The following is a 24,984-nucleotide window of genomic DNA, read 5'->3' as shown; positions in this document are numbered from 1 at the left end:
CCACATTCTATTCTTTCCCTTGTTTTATATATTTTAAAATTTTTATTGGTGGATTCTGCTGGAGTATCCACTGCAGATAAGCACTGGAGGGCTCCTGTTGCAAATCATCCTCTGGTGCAATGGAAGGATCTTTCTACTGGCACTTGGAGTGGACCCGATCCAGTGTTGGTGTGGGCCCGGGGATCTGTTTGTGTCTTTCCACAGGACAATGAGGTTCCTCTTTGGGTTCCTGAATGCTGTGTGTGCCCTGTGGCTGCTGCTGAAACACAACATGGCAGAGACCTATTGGGCCTTCGTTAAAAACTCTCCCCTTCTGATGCCAATGGGGATTGAGAACCCAATACGGCCAGCCTTGGCAAACATCATTGTAAGCCTAGGAACTGTAGCCATGTGGCTGGATTCTTCAGAAGGTAAAGTATGGTAACTTTTTTCAAAAATGTTGAGAATGTGTCATACCTTGAAGATTAAGGATAACTCTGAAGGTCAATGAACTTCATTTGCTAACAGTAGCATGCCAGCTAAGCCTTTTCACATTTTGCAACCCTCTTCAAGCTGGTGTAGTACCTACTTTTCAGGAATGGCTCTGTGCAACATTTATTGGCCTCCTGAAATTCATCTAGCCTCTTTGAAGATACCTTAAAATTTGTGAGCCTGAATGTAGCCATTATTGAGACCATTAGTTCTGCTCCTTGTTTGCTGTTTTCTTTATGGTTTTCAGTTGTTCTTTTGCAGACCTGCCAGCCTAAGTAGTGCTGGGATCAAGAAAAATGGGCCTTGGTGGTTCGTGTTTCTGAAGCTGTGTCCATGCCAGTGGACCATGGCAGTTAGACACAGATGATGCTCACACACTCCAGAAGAGACTCTGACATCACTGTTGCCATTGTTGCTGTTATAGCGGTGGTGGCCACTGCTGCTATTGCTTCTGGGATTGCTATTTCATAATTGGTTACTACAGCTAGCACAATGGGGACCCTGGCAGCAAAAGTAGCTACCACAGTTAGTTAATCTTTCATCTTATTGGGTATGATAAATTTAATTCCACTATTATACATTAAAATTGGCTTTGAAAGTTGTAAAAATTATTAAAACTTCTTGTATAATATTAGAGGGACCAGCCTTAATATTATACATCCCAGGGGCTCAGGAGAGAGAACTACTAACGGCGAGGACTATTATCAGGAAATATAATCTCAGCACACCGAGTTCTATAGTCCACTTGCTTTAATTCCTCTGGCATAACATCCTTTATACACAGCTTCAGTTCTGTTCTCATGTCTAGCTCCTTTCTTGCCTGATTTCTCTCTATATTTATCTACTGTCCCCTCTAGGTTCTATCTTAATTCCTTCATCTAGTTCTGTCCCTTCTAGGTTCTCATCTATCTAGTTCTTTCCCCTATCAGCTCCTCTCTCGTCTCCTTCTCTCTCATCTGGCTCTTCCTCATCTTGTTCTTCCCCATCTGGCTCTTCCTCATCTTCCATCTTGTTCCTCTAGTCCTCTCTTCTAGCCCTTCAATCTAGTTCTTCCCCATCTCAGTTCGTTCCTCTCAAGTTCTTACCCATCTAGTTCTTCCATTCTCTTTTCTCTTCCTCATTGCCTCCTGGAAGTCTCGGTATATAAAGGGAGGGTCTGAGCTAAATTATGTAAAGCTATTACTTAACATCCACCTCTCCTAGGCTGTGTTTCCTTGTGGAATTTACCATAAATCAGGAGACTTGCATGTGGGCTGTTATCATTGTTAGTCCACCTGGGACTAACAATGGGCGCCCACCTGGGTGGTGTTTCCTGTAGTCCTTGAAAATGGCCAAGGGAGATAATCTGATTCCAGAGAAAGCCTTTCCTGAGGCTGTTCTCCAAATACCTGGAATGTGTATGTCCAGAGAGTGATCAGTCTACACTGTTAGCCCTTCTTAGGGAAAAGTCAATTGGGAAAGCTATGAAGGCACACATGATTTTCATAACAGAATACAGCTGATATATAACAAGCCAAGTAACACCAAAAACTCCTTGGGATTTGGCTTCCTCTGGAGGAATTCCCTGATCCCACCAGGTAGTGACTTTGTCATAACCAGCTAAGTTCTTATGATATATTCCTGCAGCCTGCAGCAAAAACTCAAGTTCCATTTGCTTATGGGATACCACCCTACAAGGACTCCAATTTGCAGTAAGGCTCGTTTAAGAAGGGAGTGGCTTGAGCCGGGCGGTGGTGGTGCACACCTTTAATCCCAGCACTCGGGAGGCAGTGCCAGGAGGATCTCTGTGAGTTTGAGGCCAGCCTGGGCTACCAAGTGAGTTCCAGGAAAGGCACAAAGCTACACAAAGAAACCCTGTCTCGAAAAACCAAAAAAAAAAAAAAAAAAAAAAAAAAAAAGAAGGGAATGGCTCAATTGCCTTTAGCCTCCTGGCTATGGGTGGGTTAGGACTTCTGTTGGTCTTTTCTGTGTCACACAGATTTCAAGCCCAGCGCCACTTTGAGATCTTTGGCAGCAGTTACTCTACAGCTCACGTGGTTGAGTCTGTATGATAATGAGTATTCAGAGATGGGTAATACTTGGGGGGCGGTCATCAACCTAAGACAGAACACTTGTGTGGCCTGGGCAGGTGTCCCTATGATGGGGAAGGAGATCTGTTGATGTCCCACACAACCTAAGTCAGAAGCTCATTTTTTTTTTAATAAAAAGGGGGGACCTGTGGGCCCCAGCCACCAACTGTGAGTGGCTACCGCCTTGCTTGCCGACATTTGCCAGATGTTCTCCCTATTCAGATTCCCTGCCAGTTTCCTTCTCACCTAATGATCACCAGAGAGATCACTAGAGGTTCTTTGTTCCTGTATCCTGCATTTGGTGTAAACAACTTAGATGCAAGAATGTAGAACATTCAGTAGCAGGTAGTGAACTTCTGCCCTCCAGGGATCCTCCATTGTGTTGTAAGCCTGTATTTAAGGTTTCCTCCCTCTATCAATAAATGGCATTTGGCATTTGGCATTCAGCCATGGTGAATAACTCACTGTCTCTTGTCTCTATTTTTAATCCGCAGCCCCTCGATAGGACATGGTGAGTGGGTATCGGTAATGTGGGCGTTACTGCAACAGTTTGGCTGTAGGTATTATAACTAAATAGAAATGTTGTCTGATTTTCCTCCTCTATACATATATTGTTCCAATTCTGAGAGCTAATATTCAGGGAGAGGAATTCCAGTTCAGATCCAGATATATTCCTTTAAGTTTTATGTCCCAAGTGTATGATGTTATCAGCAGTGACATCTTACTTATGAGCTCTTGATGGCAACCAAATGCAATACCAACAGCCTATTTTATCTTGGACTTCACTGACTAACATCTCAAAGGAAGGTTTTACATTCCTGCCACTCAGGGTTTTATTGAATACTGTGTGTTTTTCTGAAGAAAAATTGCACATATATTATATTCAATTTATCATCAAGATAAAATGCTTACCTATGGCTTTTTCAAAGATTTTTCAGAAAGGATTTTAATTTCAGTTTTAAAATGTTTTAAGTAGACTTCCTTTGAAATGATTATTCCTGTTAAGGAGAATTTACACATCTAACTGATACAATAGTAATATAGACTCAAAAATGGTTACTAGCATGTTACAAATAAAATAACTAGATTTTTTTCTCTCATAGTATTTGACAAGTAATCTCAATAAAATTTATTATACTTATTTGGATCTTTTAATTGTGGATATTCTTTGTTCCTTGATTGATATTTTTCATATCTCAAATGTTGAATGTGAATATTAATGCTGGATCCATCCTCTTACAATGACTATTCACAATAGAATAAAGAACCTGCCTTGATATTATTTAATTGTATTGCTAAATTTTTTACACATATTTCAAACACAATGGCTAAAAAATTGTAAAGACAAAGTTCCTAACACAAAGTTCCTAACACATACAGATATTATAATATTGTGAAATTTAGTTTCTCTTAAAAATATTGCCCAAATTTTGTTTTTACCTTTGTCTGTACTCTTCCACATCTCAATTAAAACTCTCTTTTGTGGTTACATGTGTCTACATATTCACACAGAAACAGTAAATCCAGATGTTACACTGTATTCAATTATACTGGGAATATTTATATTATGACTATGGACTTCAAATGTACTAAAGGAAATCACCAAGGGAATTATCAGTGAACCTGAATTTTATACATGTATTATATAAAGTCATAATAGAACATTTTCAACAAACTAGAAATGGAATATAACTTGCTTAATGTGATAAAAGACATAACATATCTTGTTGTGGCACAAGACAATGAAATTCTTCTTAAATCTGAATAATACACAGATGCTGCTTTCTGGTTTTTGTTTTTGCTATTGTTTAACCTTTCATCAGCAGATTAGAATTGTTAAGATTTTTTTAAGAAGGAAAAACAGAAAAAAAGGCATCAACACTGAAAATGCAACAAAGCAATCTCAAGTTTCACATGACTTTCTTTCATATGTAGAAATATTCAAGAAGAATCCATGAAAGATTTCAAAATCCCAATAAATAAAGAAACTGTAGGATTTCTCATGTTTAAAATTGGGGATTTTTGTCAGGTCATTTTGGCTCTTAGAGGGAGCTTTATCAGCCCAGATGAGAAAAGTTCATTAACCATTTATGCATATTTGTAACATGTGTAAATGTATGTATTTGGGGAATATTTTAATAGTAAATAGAATGATTCCTTATAAAATTTTTAGATGCCCTTATTTTACTTTATTCTACTTATTCCTTTTTTTAATATTTACTGCCCTCTACCCTCCTCCAACCCCCCCCCCTTTCAATATCCTTGATCAGATTACATATACCCTGTGATTCCTTTCAATATTCCTTCCCAAATGTACTATCCTGGTGATCTTTCTATTTTGCTTCTCTTCTTTCTGGAGTCACTCCAGGCAATGTACTAAAATTTGAAGAATGGGAGCTAGAATAATCCAATGAGAGAAAAAATGTATTGTCCAACTGTCCAGGTCTTGGTTACTAAATTCAATATGATCTTTTCCAAATCCACCTTTTTACTTGAAGTTAGGACTAGCTTTCATAGTCCAATAAGCACCATGAAAACTTCCAAAGGAAAGCCAAACAACAGTCCTACACAGCTATGATGCTGATGAACCACATCAATAACCAGCATGGCACAATAACTCAAAGGGTACATTAGTTGTTCAACTATATGCCTTGAGGGTAACCAGCAGCTCTCTCACTGTTCTTAAAATTCATGCAGCAAGTAAGCAATCATGCTTTATATTAAAAAATCTACTCAATGATGCACTTAAAATCTCACTAACATGATTAACTAAACATGATTTGAATAAGGGCCAACAATAAACATGCCACAATGGAAGAACAAAGACTATAGACAAAGAACTATAGGCAAATAAAAAATGCTGAAAGTGAGAGAAATAGTCTTTTCCAGGTGAGCACAGCCCTAAAGATATACATACAAACAACATTATATAGACTGATAGTTATGTTTATTAATATATAAGTATATATATGCATTTATGTACTTAATAACAATTTTTCAAAAGTCATTAATTTGAAAGAGAGCAAAGATGGGTAAATGGTAGGGTTTAGAGGGAACAAAGTGTGAGAGAGGGAGAAGTGTAATTATAATCTAAAAAGTAAAAAACCAGAAGTCATAAAATCTAACAGTAGTGCATAAAATCTAAATACATGGTAATATATATATATAGAAAACAAATCAGAACAAATCTGATATTACAAGATACTTTCAGAAAGCTTTATGTTTGCATTTTATTTCTGTGGTGTGTGTGTGTGTATGTGTGTGTGTGTGTGTGTGTGTGTGTGTGTGTGTGTGTGTGTGTATGTCTACACATGTGTTGAGGTGAAATGACACCTTATCAGGGTTAGTTCTCTCTTCTAAATATGTGTGCTCTGGGAGAAAATTCAGATCATAAAGTTCAGCAGTATCAAGCTATTTTCCTCCCCATACTTCACTTTGAATAATACTTTTATCAATGTCATTCTTGAAATATTTACTATAAGTATATGCTGAGGTCTCCATTGCAACTTTCACCAATGGCATCCTGGCCTCTCTTGAATGACTCTGATCCTGACACATGGAACTAAGCCTGACCTTCTCTCCATGACTCTTTCACTTCTGGGATAGCGACTGGACATGAAGAAGTAACTACTACCATACCTTCTCCTGAACTTTCACAGAATCACCCCATAGCATCTTACGATGACTCCTTCAATCTTGCAGCTTTCTTGCCACCAAACCCAGTAGCACATGAGAGACTCTTGCACATTATCAAGTTAGTTGAAGTCTTGAGATACAATCTTGGTCTCCTCTGGACTCTAGCTTCTGCATGCTGACCCCTAAGAAATACTGCTCAGAAGATTTCACCTCATTGATGTTCATCATTTATTAAACAGAGCTGATTTTTTTTCATCTAAAACCAATATCTATTGTCCTAGTAAATAAATATTTTTACCTTGGTGGTACTGGTCTCTGTTGTGGATATCACTCTGTATAAATAAAATGCTGATTGACCAGTAGCCAGACAGGAAGTATAGGCGGGATAAGCAAAAAAGGGAATTCTGTGAAGTGGAAGGCTGAGGCAGAGAAACACTGCCAGCTGCAGTGATGAGAAGTAACATGTTAAGATACCAGTAAGCCACTAGCTTTTAAATCAGTTTCTTCTTTCACTTTCCATTGAATACTATATGATCATGAATTTGAAAAAGAGTGTGGGATACAGGGAAAAGTTGAAAATGGAAAAGGAGGGATGGAAATTATGTTAGTAAAGAATTCATATATGATAGTTTCAAGAAAGAAACTTTTAAAAATGAAATAAAAATTTTATTGAACAGTACAAGGTTATAAGTAAAAATTACTAAAACACTGAAAAATCAATACTTAGAGACTTATCCTGTAATAAGGAATTGACAGATCAAAACTTTAAGATTGCAATAGCTAATCAAGCTATATATAGGTTATATCAATGTTATTAAAATACCAATGGTTTTTCAGAAATGGAAAAATTGACCCTACATTTTCAAGGGAGTTTCCAATGACACTGAAAAGTAATACTACACTTGAAGGGAATCAGTCCATTCTTTGATGCAAATTTTATTATGATACCACAGCATAAACTCTTAACAAAGATTATAGAAATGTTTTTATACATATAAATATACATCCGCAGTCAATAGATTTTGATCATGGTGCAAATATTATACAAGGATGCTTTAATAGCCCCTTTAAACAGTAGTACTCAGTTAATGAATATACACATTCATACTAGATATATCTGTATCTCACATCATTTTAAAGTTCTCTAAATGGACACTGCAGGTTGTATTTTTTATGTCTTAAGGTATACACATATATGAGTATATGGATGGTTATCAATGAAAATCAAAGATAAAGAGTTTATCAAATATATAATGAATGAGAGAGCACATGGGAGAGTTAGGAGGGAGAAAATGGAAAGGAAGATGTGACATAATTATCTTTACTAAACCTTTTTATTTATTGTATTCTCAAAAATATAGTTTCTTGAGCATCAGCACTACTGGTGGACAGTGGCCCCATCTTCAGTGGAATTCTATGGCTTGGGAAGTCCACACCAATTGGAAGAACAGGTGAGTGATCTACCTGTCAGGTATACTGTTCTATTCCCTGTATTTTGTTCTTCCCATGATCCGTTGGCTTTCTAAGACCATCTGCCTCATCATTTCCTCAGGCAGAACTTTCCCCCAACTTCAGCAGATTTCATTGGTTCAGGTACAGTCAACACAAGTTGGAAGAAGAGTTGTAGACCACAGCAGCCAGAAAAACAGGCCACACCAGTCAAAAGAAGGTACACCTTACTGCACAAAGGCCAAGCTACCCACCAGAAGGCCAGGAACCAACTTGGAAAGAGATTCCATACTAAATCAGAGGTAAAAAAAAAAAAAAAAAAAGGCCACTAGAAATCTAGGACAGAAAGTCTAGAAGACCAAAGAAAAACAAAAACAATGACCAAAACACCTATCCAAAAAGAAAAACTCAGAAACCAGGACCTAGCCTATAATCATGCCCAAACCAGATGCCCTAATGCCAGTGTAAGCAACAGCCAGGGCAATATGACAACACTAGACCCAGCATTCTTTTTTTTTTTTTTTTTTTTTTTTTTTTTTTTTTTTTTTTTTTTTTTTTGTTTTTCGAGACAGGGTTTCTCTGTGAAGCTTTGCGCCTTTCCTGCAGCTCACTTGGTAGTCCAGGCTGGCCTCGAACTCACAGAGATCCGCCTGGCTCTGCCTCCCAAGTGCTGGGATTAAAGGCGTGCGCCACCACGCCCGGCTAGACCCAGCATTCTTACTATGGTATGTCCTAAATATTCCATGGCAACTGAAGCACAAGAAAATAACCTTAAAAACAACTTTATGAAGATGGTAGAGGGCCCTAAAGAGAAATAAAAAAAAAAAAAACTCCTTTAATGAAATTAAGGAGGAGATGAGCAAAAAAAATTGGAGGAAATCAATTAATCCCATAAAGAATGCCAAGACAACAACAACAAAAAAAAAAATGTGAAGGAAACTGTTCAATACCTAAAAACTAACATAACTAACATAAAAGCAAGAAAGAAAATACAAATGAGGGAATTCTGAAAATGGAATATTTGGATAAGTTAACAGGAATTAAAGATGTAAGTATCACCAACAGAATTTGAGAGAGGGAAGAGAGAATCACAAGCATTGAAGATCCAAGAGAATAAAGAGATTCACTGGTCAAGGAAAATGTTAAATCCAAGATTCTCCTAACACAAAACATCCAGGAAATCTGGGACATTATGAAGAGACCAAGTATAAGAATTATAGGAATAGAAGGAGAAGAATCCCAGCACAAAAACTCAGAGAATATATTTTAAAAAATTATACAAGACAATTTCCTCCAACTTAAAGAAGGATATGCCTATAAAGGTACAAGAAACTTGCAGAACATCCAATAGTGCAGATCAGGGAGAAAATTGTGCCACAAAAAAATTAAAACAATAAATACAGAAAACAAAGAAGGAATTTTAAAAGCTGCAAGCAGAAAAAGCCAAGTAACAAATAAAGGCAGAACTGTTAGAATCATACCCAGCTTCTCAATGGAGACCCTAAAAGCCTCAAGGGCCTGGACTGATTTCTTGCACATTCTAAGAGACCACCAATGCTAGTCCAGGTTACTATATTCAACAAAATTTTCAATCAGTATAAATGGAGAAAATAAGGTATTTCATGACAAATTCAAACAAAAAATATCCATCCACAAATTTAGCCCTATAGAAGGTACTAGAAGGAAAACTCTAACACAAAGAAGTTAACTACAACCATGAAAACACAGGCAATAGATAACTTCATACCAGCAAAACCCAAAGCAGAGAAACACACACACACACACACACACACACACACACACACACACATACACACACTACCAGGACTAACAACAAAAATAATAAGAATTAACAGACATTGTCATTTATATCTCTCATTGTCATTTATATCTCTGAATATCAATGGACTCAGTCACCAATATAAAGACATGGACTAACAAAATGGAAGTTAAAACACGATCCGTCTTTCTGCTGGATAAAAAACAAACCTCAAAATCAAAGATAGACCTTATGTCAGAGTAAAGGGTTGGAAAAAGTTTTTCCAGTCTAACACACCTAAGAAGTAACTGGTGTAGCTATCCTATATCTAACAAAATAGATTTCAAACCAAAATTAATCAAAAGAGATAGAAAAGGACATTTCATACTTATCAAAGAAAAAATCCACCAAGATGATGTCTCAATACTGAATATGTGACCCAAATACAATGGTATGCACATCTGTAAAAGAAATATTACTAAAGCTTAAATCACACATTACATCAAACTACACACATTAATAGTGGGAGACTTTAACACCCTACTCGCACTAATGGCAGGACATCGAGAAAGAAACTGAAGAGAAAAATAGCTAAACTAACATATGTTATGACTGTTCATGATAGATATCTACATAACATTTGACCAAAACACAAAAGAATATACCTTCTTTTTAGTGCTTATACAATCTCCTCCAAAACTGACAATATACTTAGTCACAAAGCAAGTCTTAACAGATACAAAAATTGAAATAACCTTCTATAATTCTTATCAGATCATCATGGATTCAAACTAGCTTTCTACAACAACAGAAACTACAGAAACTCACTCGCTAACTCATAGAAACTGAACAACTATAAACAACATTATCACTGGGTCAAGGAAAAAATAAAGAATTCAATGAAAATAAATGGACGACATACACAAACTTAAGAGACACAATGAGAGCAGGGCTAAGAGGAAAGTTCATAGCATTAAGACCTGCATAAAGAATTTGGGGAAATCTCATGCAAGCAATTAACATCAAACCTGTAAACTGTAGAAGAAAATGAAACAAAATCATTCTAAAGGGGTAGTCAGCATGAAATAATCAAACTGACAGCTGAAATCAATTAAAAAATAAAGATAATAATACAAAGAATCAATAAAACCAAGAGTTGGTTCTCTGAGAAAATAAACAAGATAGACAAATGCTTGTCCAATCTAACTAAAAGGCAGATAGATGATATCCAAATAAACAAAATAAAAAATGAAAAGGGCACATAACAGACACTGAAAAACTGCATAGAATCTTTAGGTCATATTTCAAAAATCAAGATTCCACAGCATTGGAAATATAGAAGAAATGGACAAATTTCTTGACTGAAATTATGGCAAGATCAAATAAACAACTTACATAGACCTATAAGGCTTAAGAAATAGAAACATTCATTAATTAAAAGTCTCCCAATCAAATAAAAATAAACAGACCAGGGCCAGAGAGTTCTGGTAAAGAATTCTACCAGATTTTCAAGGAAGAGCTAATGTCAAAACTCCTCAAAATTTTCCAGAACATAGAATCAGAAGGAATACTGCTAAATTCTTTATATGAGCCCACAGTTACCCTAATACTTAAACCACACAAATACTCAACAAGGAAAGAAAATTAAAGACCAATTTCCCTCATTAACATAGATGCAAAATTACTCAATATAATACTGCCTAAATGAAGTATAAAACACATCAAAAAGATCATTGACCATGATACAGTAAGTTTTATCCTAGAGTTGCAAGGATGGTACAACATATGAAAATCTGTCAATGTAATCTACCATATAAACAAACTGAAAGAAAAACACCACATGGTTATCTCATTAAATGCTAAAAAGAAGCTTTTGACAAAACTCAACACTCCTTTATGACAAAATGACATAATAAAAGCAATATACAGAAAACCAAAATGAAATTAAATGGAGAACAAGTCATACCAATTCCAATAAAATTAAGAAAAAGACAACGTTGTCCACTCTCTCCATACCAATTCAATATAGTGCTTGAAGTTCTACCTACCATTAAAAGACAACTAAAGAAGATGAGGGGATACAAATTGGAAAGGAATAATTCAAAGTATCATTACTTTCAGATGATATGATAATATACATAAGGAACCAAAAAATTCTACCAAGGCACTCCTCCAGCTGATAAACATCTTCAGCAAAGTGACTAAATACAAAATTAACTCAAAAAACTCAGTAGCCCTCCTATATGCAAATGTTAATTGGGCTGAGAAAGAAATCACAGAAATAGCACCCTTGACAATAGCCACAAATAATATAAAATATCTTGTTGTAACTCTAACCAAGCAAGTGAAAAACTTGTTTGACAAAACTCTGTCCTTGAAATAAGAAACTGGAGAAAATACCAGGAGATGGAAAGATCTCACATAGTTACTGGTCAGATGGATTAACATAGTAACAATAGCCATCATGCCAAAGACAATCAAAAATTTTAATACAATCCCTATTAAACACTCAACATGATTATTTGCAGACCTTGAAAGAATTATAACTTAATTTCAAATACATAAACTAAAAACTCAGGAATGCTAAAAACAGGCCTGTAATATAAAAGAACTTTTGGTAGTATTACCATCTACTACAAAGCTATAGTAATAAAAAATGGAATGGTATTGGCATAAAATCAGACAGGTAGATAAACAAAATCAATTCAATGACACAGAAGTAAATCCACGTACCTATAGACATCTATTTTGTTTTGTTTTCTTTTTTTAATACAAAGAAGCCAAAGGTATAAAATGGATAAAATAAAGCATCTACACCAAATGCTGCTGATATTACTGGATGTTGGCATGTAGAAAATGTAAATAGATTTGTATCTACCACCATTCACAAAACACAGGCCCAAGTGGATAAAAAAAACTCAACATAAATCTAGATACACTGAACCTGATAGATAAAAAGTGGGTAATATCCTTGAATGCACTGGCAAAGGAGACAACTTCTTGAATAGAACATCTGTAGCACCATCACTGAGATCAACAGCTAATAAGTGGGATTTCCAGAATCTGCAAATGCTTTGTAAGACAAAGGACACTGTTAGTAACACAGCATACTAAGTATTTGAAAGACAATTTGATCTATTTAGTGATTTTTTTTAATTTAGCATTCTCTTCATTGAATGTAAATTTCATGAAAAACCTCAGGTAAACTAAGGATTTATACCTCCTAAGACCATTTACCATGTCTCAGTCTTTTCTGTTATGTGATTAATATAAGATGATTCACATGTAACCTCCAAATGTGCTATGGTTTAGCCAAGGAGATCTGAAGAAGCTCAGCTTTATTTATAATAGCCAGAAAATGGAAACAACCTATATTTCTGTCAACCAAATTATTAATAAAGAAAATGTGGTACATTTACCCAATAGAGTATTATCCAGCTGTTAAATACAATGACATCATGAAATTTGATGGATGGAACTAGAAAAAGAAATCATCCTGAGTGTCATAACCCAGACTCAGAAAGACAAATATTGTATATACTTGTGGAATATTCCTTTACATTGTGTGAATGTCAATGTGATTGGATTAATAAATAATCTAACCATCCAATTGCTGAACAGGATAAGGTTAGGCAGAAGATCCAGACTAAGGAGACTTGGAAAAAGAGCAGAGTCAGAGTAGTTGCTAGCCAAAGGAGAAGACTTTCAAAGGAAAGAAGACTCTCACCTAACTTGGAACCTTCCAAATCTAAAAACAAGTGGTAGTGTATTATGTATTAAAGAACTGAGAGACAGTCTGTCATGAAGATTGAAATCCCGAATGCTTGGGAACATCACCTCTTGCATGGATTTTAAAGCGGAGCAGAAAAAGGAGGTGCAAGATGAAAGAGAGGTAATGACATGTGGCAGAACATATATCAATATAAATGGGTCAATTTAAGTTGTAAGAGTTAGTAATAAGCCTAAGTTATAGGATAAACATTTATAAGTAATAAGAATTTTTTGTGTAGTTATTTGAGAGTGACTGCTGGGGCGAGAAACTCTGCCTACATGTACTCACTTCTAAGTGGATATTAGCTATAAAGTAAAGGATAAATGTGCTAAAATCCACAGATCCAGACACACTAGGTAACATGGAAGGCTCAAGGGGCATTCTTAGAACTCTCTGGAAAGGAAAAATAGAAAGGATCTTGTGAGTAGACTGGCTACTGGTGGGAATAGGAATATAAGGGATCAGTTGGTTGAGGGATGAAGAAGGGGAGCACTGAATGAGAGGAATAGAAATGGGGTGCTGTATTTCAAAGTCTGGTAGAAACCTGGTGCAAGGGAGACTCCCAGGAATCTACAAGGATGATCCAAGCAAGACAAGACTCTTGGCAATGGTAGATGTATAACCTGAACTGACCATCTCCTGTGACCAGCAAGACTTTCAGTGGAGGGATTGGGACACCAACACAGCCACATAAACTTCCACTTATTTCTGTCTTGCCAGTGTGATGTTCTGGGGTAAGTGTGGTACAGAGGTTGTGGTTATGACAAACTAATGACTTGTCCAGCCTGAGATCCATCCCACAAGAATAAGCCTGATACTGCCTGGAGTGCCAGTACTCAGAGGCTTGATGGCCTGGAGACCTTAGATAGAAACAAACATAACCAGAGGGGGAAAATGACAATGTAATGATGCCGGATGATATTCTGCTATACTCATAGATTGGTGCCTATGCCAATTGACATCAGTACAAATAAGTTTAGAAGGAAAGTGATATTGTAAGGATGTTGTCCATACTATGTCATCAACCTGAGATGTCATCCAAGTCTAAAAAGCAGACATGCACTCCCAAGTTCACTCTCTGTACTTTCCCTCCGTGTAGTCTCTTTCTGTGTCTCTGTGTCTCTTTGGCTCTCTCTGTCTCTTATCTAACTGCTTTTTTTATAATAAGCAAAAGTCTGGGATGTAAGGATTCTCTCCTTATTGTTTCATCAGCCTGCGACAGCTCCCACATGCACTTTCTCTGTATTTTCCCTTCACACAGTCTCTGTCTCTGTCTCTGTCTCTGTCTCTGTCTCTGTCTCTGTCTCTGTCTCTCTCTCTCTCTCTCTCTCTCTCTCTCCCTTCTCTCTCTCCTCCTAATAAAGCTCTAAAATGGTAACCATGGCTTGTGATTCTTCTGCCACTGCAGTATCTAACGCCAGCCACTAGCGCTGATAGCCGCGGCCAGCCGTGAGCGCCCGCTCCACCCCTTCAGATATGTTCACTAACTTCTTTTATCATTTCCACAGTATACATAAATATCAAAAATATCTTGGTTTATTTCTTGAATATATATATGTATATATATATATACAATTTTTTTTTGTTTGTTTTTTTTTTCGAGACAGGGTTTCTCTGTGTAGCTTTGCGCCTTTTCCTGGAACTCACTTGGTAGTCCAGGCTGGCCTCGAACTCACAAAGATCCGCCTGGCTCTGCCTCCCGAGTGCTGGGATTAAAGGCGTGTGCCACCACCGCCCGGCTATATACAATTTTTATTTGACAATCTAATCAATAAACAAACAATAAAAAAATTGATTAGTGGACAAAAGACTTAAATTATTTTTGCATATAAATATAAATTATTACCAAGCACTCATAAGAGCAATCAGTGTCCTTTGTAAAATCCACATTGAAAAGATGTCACTGATGCACTGAGATTCTATGATTTTTTTTAAATACAACATTTGCAGAAGATTTGTAAAACTTGTGAACCTAACATATTGTTAATTGCAAAAATAGTTTGCTGTGAATTAAAATATTTTGCAATCCCTCTATAAATATCTTTGTGTGTATGATATCATATGCCTAGTCCCTTCCTAAGCATATGCTGAAAATAGCAGGAAAGTAGGTAATCTACACAAAATCTTTAAATGAATATTCATAGAAGTACTAAGGTAAGCAGAAAATCTGGATACTCATTGTTCAAAAAAGAAACTAGAAACATCATTAAAATAAAATATTGCTTAGCTTTACAAATGCAGAAAGAACTGACATATTCTATATTATTATTATGCTAAGAATGAATAGACTAAAAGCCACATAGGATAACTCCATTCACATGACACCCTAGAATAAAGAAAGCCATGGAGACAAAAGCAAAGCAAATTAGTACTGAGCAGGATTGTGGAAGGGAAGGGACAGACCTACTAAAGGGTTCACAACACGCCCCCAGGGTTGGGTGTGTTTGTATATGCCCGGCAGACACTTCTGCCTAGCCAGTTTCAGGTCAGGATAACCATTTCCGGGTCAGGGTGTCTCGCATGACCAAGATCTGTGACATTGCATGGCTACGTAGGCACGCAACGTGGCCATGTGATCTATGCAAATGCTTGGTGGGGTAGTGACATCAACCTGTGCACACCCAGCCTTTAAAATGCGGCGACATTTTCCCAGTTCTTTCTTCTTCTCCACATGTTTCCTATAGGCCTGTGCACTCTCTGTCCCTTTATCTTTAATAAAACTCTTATTAGCGAATTCTGTCATATTTTGTGACATTTCCTTGCAGGGTAAGAGCACAGTGCTGCCAATTAACTAACACATACAGGACCTAAAAATTGACATGACTTATAACTAGTGAGTAATACAAATGATCAGGAACAACACCATATGATTATACAACATAGAAAATATAAAAAAGCCACTAAATTATATATTTAAATAGTTATAATGATAAAACTATGTTGTGTATATTTTCCCATGATAAAACAATTTGTGTTGAAGTAATATACAATAAGAATAGTATGAATTAAATTGTGAGAATGCTGGCTAATTCAGTGTGATAATATATTCCAGTTCTTACTAAAGTGGAAAGGTTTTACATGTTATTAATTTAATAAATGAATTATATCTTTTACCTATAGTTTATACTTAGATGCACTGAAACTTTTTTAAATTCTAACTTGAAAACACAAATTGAGTTTGGAAAGATGTAGAGATGATTAGAACCATATAAAACCATCTTTTGATGTGACACAAAGACATCAAAAGCTATATATTACTCTCTCCTTCATAGTTAATATGTTAATAATCAACAGAGATATAATTACTATAGTAACAAAATCTGAAAGACTTTATATAAAGCTCTTATCTTCATAGTAAATTTAATTTCTCCATCTTAAAAAAGCAAGTGTTCTGAAGTGGAAGTACTCATTAAATGATAATGAAAATTATAGAGAAATTGGAATCTTTGTCCACAAATATGGCTTTCATCTACATTCCATGTTTGGAACATAAAGATTTCTAGTTACACAAGCTCCAAACTACTTTTACTACTTCTCTTTTTAATTTACTACTTCTCTTTTTATATCTCCACAATCAAAGATTCTAAGATATTGAACTTTGAAATATTGTTTTATATCCCAGCAATCTTTAGAAGACAGAACCAAAAGTGGTTTCAGAGAAGCTAATTTTAAAGCAGTATAAAATTTTCATAAAAATAAATATTGTACTAAATCTGGTCAAATTCTCAATGCATTTTTTATAATAGTATAGGTCCAGCCTTAATATTATACTATCTCAGGGAGCTCAAATGTGACACTACCAGTGGCATGGGAATGAATCTAGAATGGATGGGAGTGAATCCAACTGGTTTATTTGTCCCCCCCACCTTTATTCTGTCCAAAATTCTTCCTGCTTCTCTCAGGACTTATCTTTATTTTTCCAAAGCCAGCAACACCTTTATGTGTACAATACAACATAAGAATTGCAAGGGCTCCACCAGAAGCTTCCTGGCAACTTCATTTTAAGCCAAAAAGGGGGAAGAGAATACAGGAAGAGTTAGATAGAAGTTGGAATAAATCAGAGAAGGAATTTATGTGCTAGGAATATATCCTTACTGTGCTCAGGTGAAAACATTATGGGTCTATCATAAATGTGCTCAAACTATAAACTTGCAGGTGATAAAGTAAAGAAATCTCTAAGTCATTAAAAATAAAACTGCCACTGTTTTTCTCTGCTACCAGTTTTCTGACAGGGCGGGGAGGAGTACTGATATCTAGTCAATCTGCATCACAGCAAGTAAGAGAAATGCCCTTTGATCTAAGAAGCTGCTCTGGGGCAGTGGAAGATCTGAACTTTATTTGCACAAGAAACAAAACTATACACCTAGGAAGCCAGGCACTTGGCCTGGGAGCCAGGTTGTCTCTGAAAAGACATTTTACTTAGTCTAAGGGCTTCAGGCACCTAGCAGGTGGTGTGGTAGCCCTTCTGTTCTTCTCTTCTCTTTTAATGCTTTGTTTGGTGTTGGCCCTGTCTTTGGATGTGGCTAAAAGGAAATATTTGCAAAAGGCATGTGCTCAATTCAAATGCTAAAAGGGGAGTTGGGATCTCAGGGCCAGAAAGTTCTGTCTACTTGACTTTATCCAAGTACTTTAAGCATAATGCCCCAGACAGAGGTTCACACACACATTCTGGAAAAATTATAAACACAAGGAATTCATAGCAAAATGCAGCTGAATATTAAAGCTGTGTAACACCAAATAGTCCGTGCTAGATGGCTTCCAACTCGACTGACCCTGGCCTGGTCAAAGTATAGCTTATTATATATACAGCTGGACTTCTATTTCATATTCATGTGGCTCACCACAAATGTACATCACTTTGCCTGAGAGAACTTATGAAATGTGATACACACAAAGCAAACTTCTTATTTAATAGATACAACTTGATGCGTTTTGTTATTAGTTACATTCCAAAGAAACCATCACTATACTGTATTCTCCATGTTTTGCTTTAACCTTTAAATTTTCAGACTCTCTAACAATTTTAATATAATGGAAAAATTAGTCTCATAAAATAATCAATCACTTTTCCTTCTCTGTCCCTTCAAAGATAATATGAAATTTTGATGCAATCAGAACTGTCCTAAAGTTAGATTTTTTTTCCCCTCTTTGTAGCAAGAATCTGAAAAGCATTTTTGAATATCAAAGAGGTTTTTTTTAGGTGTTCTGTTTTGTATTTTAAAGTAGTTTCTTTTCTAAAGTGTTAAACATATTTTTTATTTTTTTTTAGAATTCTATACATTTTATTTTAAATATCTCCCTTCACATATCTGCCATCTATTTCATACTGACCAAATTATTTTTTTGCTTTTAACCAATACATTTGCAGTAGTTATGTCTATATCTTCTTAGGTATATCTATTCATTGGAGCTTTTAGGCCTACAAGGAGGCAAATTCATAAAGAAAACTAACTTTCCCTTTCTCAGAAACTATCAATTAAGAATTGCTTTGTAGCTAGGGATGAAATTTCATGCTCATCCTGAAGGGTTCACAACACGTCCCCACGGTCGCATATACCAGGCGGACACTTCCGCCTAAGCAATTCCAGGTCAGGATAGGCATTTCCAGGTCAGGGCGTCTCTCATAACCAGGATACCCGGTGGACCTGGACACCTCCACCTAGCCAGTTCCAGGTCAAGATAGCCATTTCCCGGTCAAGGCATCTCGCATAACCAGGATCCGTGACATTTCATGGCCACGTAAGCGTGCAACGTGACCATGTGATCTACGCACACGCGTGGAGTAGTGACATGACCTGGCCACGCCCAGCCGGTTTTAAAGTGGAGCGCCATGTTCCTGGTTCCCTCTCCTTCTCCACGCATGTGTCTCTCCTACAGGTCTGCATATTCTCTATCCCTTTATCTCTAATAAAACTCTTATAAGTGGATTCTGTCGTGTTTTGTGACATTTCCTTGCAGGGTAAGAACACAATGTGGCTAAATAACTAACACGTCCCTCTACTCATTGCAGGTTTTTTTGACTTAAGTTTGCACAGAACATGTACATACTCTCACAATCATTCTGAGTCCATATGGGCAACTGCCATATTGTGTTTAGAAACAAATTTCATTGTGATCATCATTTTCTTCTTCTTACATTTAACCATTCTAAACCCTTCTGCTTTCCACAATGTTTACCGGGAGAGGGGATGTGATATAGATGGGACATGTAGAGCTACAAAGCTGAGAACTTGGCAGTTACTTATTCTCTGCATCTTGACAAATAGTGGGTTTCTGTGTTAATTGCCATTTTCTTCAAAAAGAAGCATTTCAGATGAGGATTTATAGACACACTAATCAGTGGATATAGGAGTCAGCTTAATATTATGTAAAGAATTGGTTTTTCACGTTGGCCTATGCCATATATAGTTACAGGTTCTTGGCCTAGAAAACTATACCAGGTATGCATTTCATTTTGTAAAATGAACCTTAAATATAATCAGAAAGTGGATGATTTCTTTCATGACATCTGTGCCATTATTGAACCAGTAGGAATATCTTATCAGGCAGGTCCTTGCTGGATAAGACTGATAGTCACTTTCTTTCTTTGGTAGCATGCATACCACCTTCCAAGAGTGTGAAAGCTTGCTAATAGAGATGAAGCTTCTATTTTACCCAGATCGTAACCCCCAGAGATTCCACCAAGGACAAGCATACCAGAATGCAAAAGCAAGGTTTACTTTTGCTGCAAGTCCTGACAGGGAACTCATCTCAAGCCATCTCAAGCGAGGCAGGGAAGAGTTACACTTTCTTGAGGAAGTTAGTTTTTATAGGCAAAACTCATAAAATTTCTTAGAGGGGAGGGGGTTAGTACGGGTCCATCCTTGATTGGCTCAGTTTTTCCTGGGCCTGGACTTTATCTTATTCTAGCTTATCTGTTTGCCCTGTCAGGAGTTTTACAACTCATCTCCAGGGGCTGGTTATGTTATCTCTAGAGAGGGGCATCTCGTGGTTACCATCAGATATCCTGACTTTGTTCTTTTGAGTTCCTGGGGCTGGTGCCATCATTTCTGGGGACTTGAAATTGGCCTGGGTCTGTCTATATTGAGATATATTTGTCTAAGGCCCCTTTTTTGTGACAATAGAGTGAGGGTCTTGTTGTGACTAGATCATGTCCCCAAAGCCACCACTGGAGACTTTAGGCACGAATGCAAAAGTAAGGTGTATTCTAAGTTTACAAGCCTCCAGGGAGGCTCTTCCAAATCTCTCACTCACATCAGGGAAGTTGGAAGGAGTGCTCCCCTTTCTTTGTGAGGCTAGTTCTTAAAGGCACAGACCATATAATTCATTTCAACCTGCCTCCCTTTTTTAGTCTTTTGGTCGAATATCCTGACTCTGTGTTTTCCAAAGTCCCTGTAGCAGATACAGCCACCTGGGAAAAGGGGGTCTAAGTTCTTATCTACACTTAGGAATCCTGGTTTAAGCTTCTCTTTGTCTGTAGGGGATAGAGTGGGGATTTTACTGAGGTATCACAGCTTCCAGGTCAATACCCGCTTGATTTTTCATGTTCAAGGTTTCACATATATGATGTCTTCAGTAGTATTTTACCACCAGGTTCTGGAGAGTAACCAACAGCATTAATAACAGGCTGCCCCTCCTTGGGAGCCAATTGTACAACACTAGCCATAATCTGCAATAGAAGCAACCCACTCCTGATATTGGACTTTTTATTAAACTTTGTGGTCTAGTAGGAGCATTGCTAACCCATTGTGAGGTAACTTCACTTAAAGACATTTTTACCCTGGCAGGCGGGGTCTTCAACAGGGACCTAAAGGGAGGGCCGGTGAATGAGAGGGACAAGAGACACAAAGAATGAGAGCAAGACAGGATGTCTGATCAAATTCCAAAATTTTATTTTTCTTTCAAGGCATATATAGGTAGGCAAAGGGGTTTGCAAGCAGGAAGGGACATAATTATGGGCTGTTCGGCCAGCAGGAAATATTGCTCTGAATGTTATCTATCTACCCTTGTCTAATTGCCTAATTGCTTAACTGCAGCTATTCACCTGATATCTGAGAAGAGGTTCTGATATCTGTGGGAAGAGGTTCTCGTGCTATGGAGACTTAAGTAAGGCCTATATCTAAGAAAAGAGGAAAGAAACCCAAATATGGCAGCATGTGTTTCAATGGTCACTTAGGCTTATGGCTCCTGTCACATTTTATGTGACAGTTTATGTTCATATTTTAGGAATAGTCTACAGAAGTACAATTTCATATGATGTCTTACAAAACCCTTTAGTATTAACTATTTCTTCTTGTACTCCATTTTCTACCCTAGTCCCTCAAGTCCCCAACCTATTTAAGACTTCCTGTTCCATTCTATCACTGTGATTTTTCTTTACTCCCTTGATATCCTAGCCTCCATGGCTCTATAAATGCTCTGCACAGTTAGGTCTCAGATCCCTGACTAGGGACAGCAAACAAATCAAAAATGAACATATACACGGACACAGAAATGTTGGGATTGGGTGTTCTAGAATTTCTCACAGAGAAGATGTAGCACTTAAGATTTCCAGCATGTTTATTATATACAGTTCCAAAGGGAAGATGGGTAATTCTATAAAGCTGAACAAGAAAGTGGAGTTACTGCCCACAGGTAAGTAGAAGGCATGATCCTTACCTTCAGCTGAACAAGGAGGCAGGCTTATCTAATCTTGGTAGGGACATTGTAAGTATGTGAGCAGTATTCAGCTTATAAATATCCAAGTGGGAAAGCATTGTCAACATTAGGACTCAGATTGGGGGACAGTTTGCCATCCCTCTGAGTATCTCCTTCAGAAGACATTGCACTCCCATCAGGCTGGGCCATTGGTCTTTGATATACCTGTAAACTAGATACATTCATTAAAGAATTCACTCACTCCATAAAGCCCCTTAAATTTTCCTTGTTTATGTGTTTTTTAAATACAAAAATAACTTTTTTTTTTTGGTTTTTCAAGACAGGGTTTCTCTGTGTAGCTTTGTGCCTTTCCTGGAACTCACTTGGTAGTCCAGACTAGCCAGAGATCTGCCTGGCTCTGCCTCCCAAGTGCTGGGATTTTAATGAAATATTTTTCAAACTGTGTCAATAAATTTAAGACATATTTCATCAATTCTTGGTGGTACAGAATTCTGATTTACATTCCCCCTCCTTTTTTTAAAAAACACTGCCCCTCACTGGCAGTATCTACTGCCCTAGAACTTTTTATGATACTCCTTCCATAGAACTACATTCATTGGCTCATTTGGCTAATATATTCTTTCATGCTTAATAATTGCTGGGGTGTCTTTGTCCATTGGTTAATAAATAAGCTGCATTGGCCTATGGCAAGGCAGCCTAGAGGTAGGCAGAAAATCTAAGGAGAGAAACAGGAAAGAGAAAGGCAGAGTCTGGAGAGATTTTAGGTTGCCAAGAAGCAACATGCCAGAAGACCATTAAAGCCACAGAACATGTGGCAAAACATAGATGAATACAAATAGACTAATTTAAGAGCTAACTAGCAAGGGGTCTGATATAGGCGGTTAAGTTTGTAAATAATAGCAAGCCTCTAAGTGTTATTTTATAAGTAGCTTGGGTCTTCATGTGAGATTTTTAAGAGAGATTTGTTCCAACCATGGGCCAGGTGGGACACAGGAAATTTTGTTCCTAAAAATAATGGTCAACTTTGAGCAGGCCAACTTTCTCACTTATGCAAAGGGCCTAGTTCTGTCCAATGGAGGTTCCACAGCTGTTGGTCTAAAGTTCATGACTTCCCACTAGCTTGGTTCAGTTGTCTCTGTAGGTTTCCCCATCATGATCTTGATGTCCCTTACTCATAGACTCCCTCTTTCCTCCCTTCAACTGGACTCCTGGAGCTCAGTATGGTGCTTGGCTGTGGATCTCTGCATTTTTTTTCCACGAGTTACTGGATAAATGTACTATGAAGACAGATAGGGTATTCACCAATCTGATTACCTGGGTAAGCCAGCTCAGTCACCCTCTCCACTATTGCTAGTAGTCTAACCTGGGGGTCATGCTTGTGGATTCCAGCGATCTTCCCTGGCAAAAGTTTTCTCCTTGTTCTTATGATTTCTCACTCTAAAAAGATAGCTTTAACTGCTCTCCCACCGTATCCCTGTTCCAGCTTAATCATCCCATTTCCTTATGTTCTCATCCACCATCCCTTACCTTCTATTGTCCCCTCACCCCCAATTAACTCAGGAGATTTTATCTATTTGTAGGATCAGGATCTATCCCTGGTGCATGAGCTGGCTTTTTGGAGCCCTTAACCTATGGTGAGATACCTTGCACAACCCTGATGCACATGGGGGAGATCTATTGTTCGTATATAAAATGAATAAAAAAATACTTAATGAAGAAAAGAGAAAACAAACAAAGAAAGAAACTAAAAGAAAAAATAATGGTCAACTTTCTCTTTAGACACTTTGAGTTCAATTTGAATAGAGATTTACCAATATTGTTAATCATCTCAAATAAGTTATAGCAATAATTTTTAGTGTCACTAAATTTTCTGCTGCTTTTCTGGTGATGATATTTTTTTCTGGTGATGATTTGTGTGAGTGTGTGTGTGTGTGTGTGTGTGTGTGTGTGTGTGTGTGTGTGTGTAAAATCAGATGTTTTGATAAACTAGTTTTTCTAGCTTCTTTTCTCCTTCCTTTCTCTTTCTTTCTTTCTTTCTCTTTCTTTCTTTTGTTCATTCTTTCTGTCTGTCTCTCTTTCTCTCTTCATAATCTGTTTTGAGAAAATATCCCCTTATGCTTGCTATGTTCCTCAATATTGCATGAATTGTGTTTTGCCTCACAATCTGACTGCTGACTGTTTTTAACTTGTCCATTCCTTTAACTTGTGTGGTATTGTTTATTTGGTCTTAACAGATATTTTTATATTCATTGTTCTTCTTTTTTCTAATTTCTTTTTTCTTCTTTCTTTGCTTTCTTTTTCATTTCTCTACTTAGATGGTGCTATTTTATGCTTGTTACATAGCCCAAGTTTGTTTGGAACAGTATTCTGTGTTACCTCTTCAATGTTGGCATTACTGGTGTGACTTTCCAAAGCAAATCCCCTGCATTCAGCTCTATAAATGGATACTTTACAACTAATTTTAGTGTATTTTAGTTATTTTAAATAACTTTTTTAAATCTAAATTTCTTCTTGATACTGCTACAGCTTCATCCTATAAATATGACTGTCTAATTGCAAGGGGAAAGTCCTCATATCAGATTGCTCAAGACAACCCAATAAGAGGAAAAGAGTCACAAGAGCAGGCAAATAAATTAAACTTACCTACAATTTAATTTTATAGGGAGAACCCTCACATCTTCAACTATTCAGCATGATTTTTTAAAAAACATGCTTTCTTAAAAGGTTAGAATTTATGAAACTAAAATAATGTTATTCAGTCTTGTAATTGCTTTACAAAAATGAGAAAAGCTACATGGTTGTGTACTAAGTAAAGAAAGAGTAAATGTAGAGGCAAGTGAAATCATTCCTTTGTTTTAACATCTTTTTGACTAAATAAGAATTGCCTTGTAGAAATGATTGAGATTTTATATTAAGAACAGACAAATACAACAAGTAAAAGCTGAGAGGTGCCATTTGTCCCATATCTTATGCATTTGGTTCTTAAAGGAATAAAGATTTTTCAAGATGTTTGGCAAGGTCCTCATTTTACCCTGTCTGTGTTTTAGAAAATTCATTCCAATGGCAACATACAAATGAATTGCCAACCTATGCTCCTTAATGGTAAGTAGCTCTAATTTAATTTTATATAAATAGAACAGTACTTTGACTTTTACGACTATCCTCAAGCA

Source organism: Peromyscus leucopus, chromosome 15 (assembly GCF_004664715.2).
Source record: "Peromyscus leucopus breed LL Stock chromosome 15, UCI_PerLeu_2.1, whole genome shotgun sequence".
In the NCBI taxonomy this organism is placed as follows: Eukaryota; Metazoa; Chordata; class Mammalia; order Rodentia; family Cricetidae; genus Peromyscus; species Peromyscus leucopus.
Note: the sequence above shows the minus strand (reverse complement) of the source record.